Genomic DNA, 10973 nt, shown 5'->3' on the forward strand with positions numbered 1-10973 from the left:
ATCCAGTTGTTAGTTAGTGAATGGGACATGGTGTATTTGTTAGTTAGTGAATCGGACATGTTCCCATCAGCACATGTGGGGTTTGTCCTCAAACCTCCCTAATGCAAGAGTAGATTAAAAGAAACTACCCCAGCAATTTATAACCTTAAATAATACAAAGAGGACCAGGAAACAAAGAAATAAGACCATCAAATAAACCCCCAAGGATACAATACTCATATAGGAGCAAAACCAGCCCAAAACACAACCCAATAGGCGAGAGAAAGACTTGCTATAGAGCTGGAGAGAGAGAGAGGTGCGGCCAGGTCTGTAGGAGTCCGATTGAGCTGCACTCTTGGGCGTAGATAGTCCCTAGGAAGAGTACAAAAACCCCCAAAGTTGAGAGGATTCTGACGGCTGGTTGTGAAGTTACAAGCTTTCTTGATTTTCTGACCTAGGAGAAATAATCGCAGGCTTCAGGAGAGAGAATCAAATCTGGTTTGTAACTTGGACAGATCTGAACTTCTGAATACTCACAACAGTCGTATACTTCAACAGCAGTAACTTTAGGATCAAATAGAAAGCTTTAAACAAGAAGAAACAAAGGGAAAAGTGGGGGAGGAGCAGCTGTCTCGGCCCAGGCTTCTCACCCACAGCTATCCTGGTTGTTCTAAGCAATTGATTGCAATTATTCTTTATTCAAATATGAAATTATGAGTACAAAGGCTCCTCTATTTATAGAGGACAGAACAGCAATCAAACTACTACTAGGAGCTTGTTTCCCAATAGGACTAGACATTCCTACTTCAACTAAGAGCTAGTTTCCCAATAGGACTAGACACTCCTACTACAACTAGGAATTCAAAATTGGACTAGGAATAATAAACCTATGTGGAAAACAAAGAGAGTCCTCAGACAATTTGGACTCGACATACCACTTACTCAACTCGATGGGCTCAATGGCCCACTAACTAATTAAAAACAACTACTAATTATTTCCCTAGCCGATGGGCCCAATTGGCCCTTATTTGTACTTAGCCACTCAGGTGGACCAAGTAGGGGTTCGGCTGGCTTCTTGGCTGGACCCTAACCACTCAGGTGGACTAAGGCTGGACCCTTCTTCCACTCATATTTCCTTCCATAATGTGGATCTACATCACTCCCTCTCCCATTTATTTATCTTTTGGATTACTTTTAGTGTCGGCTTTGGCAAATTTTGGTTCAAAGATGAATCCCTTGGATTTATTTGGATCTAAATGGCAAGTTTAAATTGACCAAAATCTTTAGCCCCCTTGGGCTTGATTTCACTTTTGGCCCGCTAGTTGAAATAGGGATGGTTTTGTGCTTTGATTTCGGTCTAAGCCCATGGGTATTGATTGGTTTGGTTTAGGCCGTGGGAGAAGAGCTTGAGCTCGTACTGAGGCATTGAGCATATAAACCTGCAAATGGAACCACCCCTGGAGTGGTCTTATTTTACATCTGTTGGGCCTCCAATACCTCCCCTTTCCAAAACATATTGAGTCCATTTAAAATTTATGAGCCTTGTCAAACCAAATGCGATCAATCTGTTTTTTTTTTTTTTTTTTTTTTTTTTTTTGCCCTGTCCCAATCCAATCCATATTTTTAACTCCATCATTAGGCCCATCTTGATTTATTCTTTTATTGTTTTAACTTTGAATAAGAATATCATGCCATGTGTTAATTTAGGATTTGCATGCTTAAATCATTTCAATTCCTTCACACCATGTATGCATCTAGAGTTAATTTTCCTTTACATATATTTTCTCCTCACCTACATTGGACATCTACTTTATAGAGTTATGTAGTGTAATGTTGTATATTTAGTTTCTTGACACACAATTAGTTACTTACTTTAGGGTAATTAATTAGAGCAGCATTAAGTAGTTAAAAACATATCATCTCACTAATCTAAATAAGATTTTTGTAGCATCTTTAATACATCCCCTAAGTTAGATCAAACCAATTGTAACTAACATAATTAGGCCTCATAAACTGCTTTAGTTTAATCTGTTTGAACTAGATTCATTAGGCCATTTAAATGCATTCACTTAAGGTAGCTAGTCCAATCCTTCTTTCTCTTATTTCATAAGGTATTGGCTAATTAGAAACATTTCACCAATTAGTTCAATTTAGGATTTCATAAATTCATTAATCATCCATTTAGGTTAGGCTCAATTAATCCAATTAGTTCAATTTACGATTTCATAAATTCATTAATCATCCATCTAGGTTAGGCTCAATTAATCCAATTAGTCCAATTTAGGGTCCATAATCCACACACCAACTCATTTAGATTTTTCATGCTTTTCTAGCTAGTCTACTTTTACTTTTTGTACCATGACCTAGGTTAGCATAACTTAGACACTTCGTTTAGAATTGGACAAGTCTTTTGCTTAAATACCTAGTTTAGGATTTTCAGTGACTTAGATTTAGGACTACTTAGTAGGGTACAAACAAACTTTGGTCAAACAGAAAGAGACCGGCTCTAGGGCAAGGTAGACTGGGTGCCTAACACCTTCCCAGTCTGTTACTTGACACTTGCCCAGAATCCTAGTGTAAACCAGTCTTATCCATTGAGTCATTAGTCTCTCCCCCTTAATTGGGGGAGACATTTATGGGTCTTAGACCCTTTCTAGGTGGCGACTCCCCTTTATTCATATTGTGTACCCTCTCTTGACATTTGAGGACCAAAGGTACCGATCCATATTCTTAGGATTGAACCCTAGCGTATGACCATGCTACACATTATCGCTATCCAATACCTTTTCCTTTTCCATCCCCATGTCGGGGACGGAGCGGAAATGATGGAGGAAAGCGAAGGTCCATTGTGACCACAAGCCCAGTGGACAAGTTATAACCAGCTCACTTAAGCCCCCCACTAAGGCCCGTTATGGTTATAAATTAAGCACATTATGGGTCATCATTTAAGCCCAATATAAGCTATCAGTTGCAGCAGTATTGAAGCCCGTTCTTTATTCCCTAATGGCCTACCTGTTGGAGTAGTTGCTGAACAACATATATTGTAGTCCAAGTTTTTATTTCAATGTAATTTTTCCTCTATGGTTTTAGAAGTTTCTATTTTGATTGTAGACTACTTGCTAGCCAAGCTTTCTAATTTGTAAGTGCAACTACACAAATTAATAAATAGAAGAAGGGAGACCTTCTCCCACGTTGTTGGCATTCAACCTAATGTGTCTCTTCAATGAAGCAATAGCCTTGTGGTGCATCAAGTGCAACCAAGGTGGTGAAACCTTGGACGGGTGGGTGGTGAAGCCTTACCTAGGTTTTGGTGGTGAAACCAAGCCATCTCTCTTCTTTCCCCCTACCTTCTCTCACCTTCTTCTTTTCCTCCTTTGTTCTTCCAACCGATTCTGTCAATTTCCAGCAAGCACCAACCCCCTCTTCCTAGTCCCTACGTGACTTTTCTCTAGGTGGATTTTACTTCACTTTGAGTTTCATCTTGTTGTTTTATAATATCTATCATCTATCAATATTTTCCTGCAGGATTCTAACCCAAAATTCTTCCCCACGGTTTCATTTTTTTTCCCCCCCATCCTATTAACTGTTTTAGGTTGTCCAACAACCATCAATTCCTAGGTTTAATTTGTTTGTTCTCACCCCTTTTATTCCCTTCATTCCTTCCGTTGTAAACTTTTAATGCCATTCTATCACTGTTTTACTCACTGGTTTGCAGGTATTCATTACTAGCTATTGGTTTTCTGTGTTGTTAACTAATTCTGGCTGCAGGGTTTTTGAGCTATCACTGTAACCAATCCAGCCATCGGACTGGCCCCTTTTTTGATATAGTTTACTTCCCTGTCCCCTCTACCTTTGACCATAATTTTGGGGGTCAACCGACCCAGGGATTGTAATATATCACTAATCATAGGAGTCACTAAATACTGATATCTGAGTTTATATTTTCTGTCATACACTGTTCTAGTAGATCCCACCATTGGATCAGCTTGATATTTGGAGGGGATTGAACAACATATTTAGTTCAACCTAAAAAAAAGAACAAGAAAAATTTAGGGGTCTAATCGACTTTAACCTCAGCCCTATCCAACCATTAGAATCTGAGATATTTTAACTTTCTATATTCTACACTTCTGTTTATTACTTGGATTGCGTTTCTGTCCTGTGGTTATTATACTATCCTAATCATGTTTTGTCTACCCTAGAACACGTCACTCCAACTCCTCTATACCTTATTGGAATGTAGGCAACTAGGCATAGGTCCAGTTTATCAACAAACTCATAGTTGTTCGGTGATGTTTCATTTTATTGGAATATCCAAAACTACTGTTATAGTGTGTGATCTAAAAGCATTATCATCCTTGTATTATGAGGGGCATGTGAAATTGTGAATACTATGCGTTTGTGGATAGGAAGGAGACTACAGATAAACATAATTTCCCCTCTTCCTTTTTTTCTTTTTTTCTTCTCTTCTTCTACTTTTATTTTTAATTTTAAGTTGCCATCAGTTCTTAGAAATCAAGTACTTTGTCTACTCAAACATCTTGTCCCAATGGAGACATGGGATGCTAAAATCTCTCATTCCATGAGTTAGCTAGCAGAGGAATTCTTTGGTCCAGTCCATGCCATGTCAGGGGGCCATGAGTTGAGTACTTTTCTGCTTGGCCTTTTTTCTGTTCTGGTAGCCGGTCCCACCTTTTGGGAATTGAAAATTTTTTACTCTCTTCATAAATCTATCCATCAGTAGAGAAAGAAATGAGATATACCTTTTAAATCCACAGTTGTACCCGCCAGAGTGGAAACAATATAAAACCTATGTTTTTTGTCCTACATAATCAAGTAAGATGGTTTTAGGAAACACAGCATGATGTTAAATTTTCCTGGCAAAGTAAAATGGAATTAATGAAGACTCTTTTCAGCAAACCAAGATACTGACCTTCAAAAATAAGTTTTTACTCATTCCACCTCCCAAATGTCCAACATATTTTAACTGATGAGAAAAGAAAAGTACTAAGAGTCAATTCCATATAACAAATCCCAAAGAAGAAAAATAAACTTCATATTTATCTATTTACCGCAGCTTCAACCGTCAAGACCACAGGATGATCAATACAGGAAAAATCAATTTGAAGCTCCTACATGTAACACAGTTTAACCATCAGTTCAAGAAGTTAGAATATGTGAAACATGAATTGAAAGACACCAAATAAAGTACACTATTATCATGTGAAACACAAGACAATGATATAAAAAACAAGGTTGACATAACAGCAATCAATTTGATCATTCAAACCAAGCCAAAAAGGGATTTGAAGTCAGTACAAGCCGATTCAACTTCTCCACTCACATCCAAATTAGCATCTACCAGGTGCACAAATGAAGCAAGGACGATGTAATTTACATGGTCTGCTTCATTGGAGAGACCTGCAAGATTGAAGATAGAGAGAAAATACAAAAGGGAAGGGGGGGAACCCTGATGCAGAAAGGTTTAGCAAAATTGTAATTCCTGTAGGTATCAGGTGCCAGCAACAAAAAAAAGGGAAAATTAGAAGCATTAACTGTTAGATGTAGGATCAAGAAGGAAGTTTTAGAGCGTCGATCAAATGAGAATCAAGGCAAACTTGAAATATAGCTGATTTAGCAAACTGTAGAGCAACCAATTGTGAGAAACAAATTTATATCCAAAACTGAAGCGGTGCAATATGGTAGTGTTTAAGGGTGTCAATCGGCCCAGAACTAGGTATTCGGTCTGGTTCCGGTTTTAGTTCCAAGGAGTGTTAGTGTGATCCAGAACCGGACCAAGTCCCGTCTCGGTTCTGAAAATCGGTACTTGTACCTGACCTATCCGGTTCCGGTCCGGTTCTGGTTCCTATTTGGATTTTGTATTCGGTTCTTATTTGGTTCCAGTATCCAGTTTCAAATTCGGTTTTGTTATGCAGTTGTTATTCAGAAAACAAAATGTAAATGTTCATTCGCTATGTTATTGGTCTTCCCCAACAAAAGAATGAAAAAAAAATCATGAGCTATGGATCATCTATTGAACTTCTAATATCCGGTCATTAACCATATCCATCAAGTGTTTAGTTAAAGAGGAAAAAGTGGACATTAAGTTATCCGGTCCAGTCCGGTTTCAGTTTGAACAGCCGGTTCTTGGCATAAATCCAAATCCGGACCGAACCGAATTATAAATACTTATTTCAGATCCAGGATTTAACCATATTATAATGGACTGGATTTGGTTCAGGGTATTCGGTCTGGATCTGGATTCGGTTTTTGGATTTGGTTCCGAATTGACACCCTTAGTAGTGTTAATTTCCCGAATAGAAAGTAGTTTTTGATTAAATATATCAATCAGCCAGCAAACAATCCCCTCATAGATCCACAAAGGACAAAAGTTTCCTCAACAACCTGTTGAGATGCGCTTATCACATCAGCCCAATATCTGCCATGGGGCAGATATGGGGCTCAAATTTTATGGGAAGGTAGACCCCAAGGTAAGCAGGGCCTGTCCAAAAATTGGTCTTACTATGATATCTTTTGGGTATGGGGCTTTTAATTCTTTGGGTTTCACTTGTAATATGATGAATTAAAAGGCCCAAAAAGTATGGGGTCCAAAGAGGTATTTGAAATAAATTTTTAATTAGTGGGACCATTAGCAGTGTAGTTGGTTCTAGTTTAGTCATTAAAGAGTCCTCTTTTTGTTAGTTGTGTGGGGCCCAATTTATCTAGAGATTTATGCTGCTTGTGATGCAAGTCCTACAAGCTGAGAAGCTCTCCTCAACCTCAAGAAATGTTCATTCATTTCTGCCCAAGGTTTTCTTCCTTGGTTTCATTGTGTCGTCAAGGGGCGTAGAAGCTGATCAGGAGAATGTCCAAACTACAAAGCATCAGAACTCTTATGGAGGTACGAAGTTTTCATGGCTTAGCATTCTTCTATCAATGGTTAATTAGAGTATCAGAACTACCATGGCACCTATTACCGAGTGCATGAAGCAAAGCAAGGGCAAGTTCCAGTGGACTCCAAATGCTACTAAGCTCTCACACTTATCAAAAAGAAGATGATGGAGGCTTCCTTGTTACAATTACCAGATTTTGACTGCATATTTGATGTTGCCACAAATGCTTCTGACATTAGCATTGGTGATTTTCTTATACAAAGTGGCCACCCTATCACTTTTTATGTGAAAAGTTTAATGATGCAAAAAAGAGGTACTCCACCTATGGTCTCAAGCTATATGCAATAGTACAAGTCATGAATCATTGGAGGTACTACTTAATCAGGAAGGAGTTTCAAGTTTGTACTTTTCTCGGACCATAAAGGTCTTAAATAGTTGCAGGTCCGAAGAGGAAGATTGGCATCATAATAGTATCTTTCAAACTAAAGTGCAATGCAATGACAACTTGTGTAATATGGTGATTGATCTCAGCAGTTGCACCAACACCGTCACTGAAGATTTTGTTCGCAAGTTGGGCCTGAAGACAGAGCCCCATCCTAATCCCTACAAGGTTGCATAGGTAAACAACACAAATCTCAAGATTAACGAAAAGTGTTTGCTCACATATTCCATTGGTGGACTGATTGATCAAGTGCAATGTGATGTACTCCCTCTGAAAGTTTGCCACATTCTTCTAGGACGCACATGGTTGTATAATAAGAAGGCCAAGCACTGTGGTTATGAGAATACATTTTCTTCTCAACATGGTCGGCTTGAGATGAAGTTTTTTCCAACGAAAGATCTTCCATCTATCAAACTCAAGCAGACGGTTGTTACATTTCTCCTCAGGAAAGTGACTCGGACGGCATTCTTAGGCCTCATCGGAACTTGACAAAGATGAGTTCTATTCAAAGGAGGCAAGTTGACGCAGTTGTCTTGACTTGGGTTGGCTGGACCAGAATGACCCTCTTTGGAGGCCTAAGCTGAGACGTAACCAAGCCAAACCAGTTTTCTAGTCTAAAGGGGGTTGGTAGTTGATATATGCATGCATCTTTATTTTATTCTCTTTATTTCAGGAGGTTGGGTAGATATGTAGGAGATTTTTGCATAGGATCTTTAGTTTCTATTTCAGTTGGTTTCCATTAATATGTTTTGCTTTCTCTATATATTGGCATGTAATACAATGGAAGAGGTAGATTAGATTTGAATGAAATTGAGTTTTGTTAGAGTGATACCAAAAAATGATTGTTTTTTATATTTGGGATCAATTATAAGTAAAGAAGGTGACATAGAGGACAATGTTTCACAGAGAATTAAAGTGGGATGGATGAAGTGCAGAGGTGTGATCGACGTATTGTGTGACCTATCACCTATGTATCCTTTAAAGCTTAAAGGAAAGTTCAATAGGACTGTTGTACGACCAGCTATGATGTATGGGGTAGAATACTGGGTTGTTAAAAAATATCATATTACGGAGCTATGTGTAGCAAAGATGAGTATGTTAAGATGGATATACGGAAAAAATAGGAAGGATAAAGTACGGAGTGAAAGTATTAGATCCGATATGGGAGTTACACCGATCAACGACAAGCTTCGAGAAAGTCGTTTGAAATGGTATGGTCATGTACAGCGGAGACCTTGGGACGCCCCAGTAAGGAGGAGTGATATGATTCCGATTGAGGGAGCTAAAAGAGCTAGGGGCATGCCTAAAATGACTATAGGAGAAGTTGTCAGGAATGACATGCATATTTTGGGTCGTGTACCAAGTATGACCGTGGATAGAGCCTATTGGAGAGCAAGGATCCATGTAGCCGACCCTATTTAGCTGAGATTCTCCTGTCTCGCTGGGCTATCCTCGCACGTCTTACTTTCATCTTTCAGTTTTCATCTTGCATTCATCATTTATTTATTTATTTATCCACCCTCCTTTTCTATTTAGACCCTAGCTTTTGCCTACTTTGTTTGGTCTAGATCCATGTAGCCGACCCCATTAAGTTGAGATAAGGCTGAGTTTGTTGTTGTTGTTGTTGTTTGAGTTTTGAAGCAGCCTTACCTGCATGAGTGTTTGTGTGCTTGCTGGTCGAGTTGGTCAACAACTACTACCCCTCTTCCACCCTCTTCCCTTCTCAGACAAACTTTTTCTCCTTCCTCCTCTTCTTCTTCTTTGTTGTTTCTTTTCCCATACCCTGTTCTGGGCCTTCTGGCACACAACAGCAACCCTTCAGTTGTGAGTTAATCTCCCACACTCCTTCTTCTTGTTTCCCTTCTTATAAGCATTGGATTACCTGCCCTAGGTGACTTTAGCCTCTGAATCTGAGACCCGAAATATTTCCCTGTGGTGAGTATCAAGCTCATCTTCCAGAACCTGTGCTTTCCACCAAGGGTAGTTGCAGGTCATGAAATTTCTACCTTCAAGAGCTGTTAGGGCTTGTTACAGTGGATCTATAGAGGGTCTACTGAGGAATTCTTCAACTGAATTTTCAATTCAATCAAAGTACTCTAGGCCTATAGGGTTTGTTCTCCATTTGAAAGAGGGCTGGTTTACCCTTGGAGAAGGAGTCGCAAGGTTGAACACGGCTTCTCCTCCCCTCCATAATTTCATCTTTTAAAATTACTTTCCTATTTTTCCTCCCCTTTATTCAATCATCTCTTGTCCTTATTTCGCTTTTAGTTCTTAGTTTACCCTTTTCACTAATAGGTTACACTCCACTCACTTGTGTCTCTATTTCATAAGTTTTAACTTCTTTTAAATTACAGTACTGCCACCACTTGTTATCAACCTTTTATTAAGTGCTGAATTGTTACAGAAATTACAAAATTGCCATTATTATTTTCCTTGAGTTGTTTAAAGGGACCCGATAGAGGTTATTCCAACCCAGATTTGCACTACCCCCATTGGATGAATTCCACGTTTATGTGGAGGAATATAATGCCCAATGCCTTACTGAGACCCATTTTTCTGAAGTTATCTCTGCTAGGAGAGAGATTTCATGTTCAATTCAGCTCTTTGCATTAGGGAGGAATCATCCAAGATGCCTTTGCAATGAAAATTCCTAAAATGGACTCAATGATTCATCAAGTGCAAAAGATTTTTTTTTTTTTTTTTTTTTTTTTTTTTTTGGGGGGGGTGGGGGGGCAATTAATTACTTAAGAACATTTGGAACAGAAACTGATAATTTAAAGAAGGGGCATTCATCTCCTTCTCCAAGTAAAATCTTAGATTAAAATTGCAGATAAGGTCCAGTCTATTTCCAGTTGATTAGGGCTATATGAGAAGAAATAAATCAACTACATTGATGTAAGAAGTACAACTTGGCTGAACAAATATTCCACCCCATCATATACTCCAAACGGCCAAAGGTGCATCAGATTGTACTTATTAATCTAACCATCAACTACAAATGTTCCACCGGATTCCAAATACTTGGACATGAATCAAATGGTTCGATTAACGCATAGAAACATTGAAGTAAGTTTCCTGCTTACTCAGCACCAAAAGCAAGCTTCTGAATCAATTTCCTCAACATAGTAACCACTAAACACAAGATCAGTCAAAAAAACAAATCCTCATCATCTAATTTTTGTTCCTGTTTTTGTTATTTCTATCTTACTCCAATTTTTTGTTCTTGTTTGGAAAATAATACTTTCACCAGAGCTTAGAAAAAGAGCAACAACGAAATCAATTCCTACGATTGTCATATGAGAAAGAGATTGACAACAAGCATAAATGCCAATATTGTAGAGTAAAAAAGAAAAAAATCAAGGCGAAAGCGAAGAATAAACCTTTAGATGTCCGAGCAGCTGGTCTTTGGTGTAGCCCATCGCCGGTCTCTCTGCAATTCTCTGATTTCCCAGACGATGTGAAAAAAAAACATCAAATGAGAACTCTACAGCCCTATGGGGCTCCCTAAATGGAAAGTGGAAAGCGCGAATATGGGCCGGATCTCCCAATACTGAACCCGACCCATTAAAAATAGGTGGAGGAAGATTTATTAAAAAAAAAAAAGAGCAACATAGTGCACAAGGCTCCAGCTACTGATATGGGTAAATGTATGCAGCCTT

At 38.7% G+C, this 10973-nt stretch overlaps 1 long non-coding RNA gene across 1 annotated transcript; it reads right to left on the reverse strand.

The window, feature by feature from the left end:
- Window positions 1–1052: 1052 nt before the first annotated feature.
- LOC122058282 lies at window positions 1053–10832 on the reverse strand. Its single transcript, XR_006133715.1, has 4 exons — window positions 10695–10832; window positions 5052–5111; window positions 4913–4966; window positions 1053–4803 (listed from the first exon to the last, which is right to left on the reverse strand). It is a non-coding gene; the product is annotated as an uncharacterized LOC122058282 (long non-coding RNA).
- Window positions 10833–10973: the final 141 nt, after the last annotated feature.

Source organism: Macadamia integrifolia, chromosome 2 (assembly GCF_013358625.1).
Source record: "Macadamia integrifolia cultivar HAES 741 chromosome 2, SCU_Mint_v3, whole genome shotgun sequence".
In the NCBI taxonomy this organism is placed as follows: domain Eukaryota; kingdom Viridiplantae; phylum Streptophyta; class Magnoliopsida; order Proteales; family Proteaceae; genus Macadamia; species Macadamia integrifolia.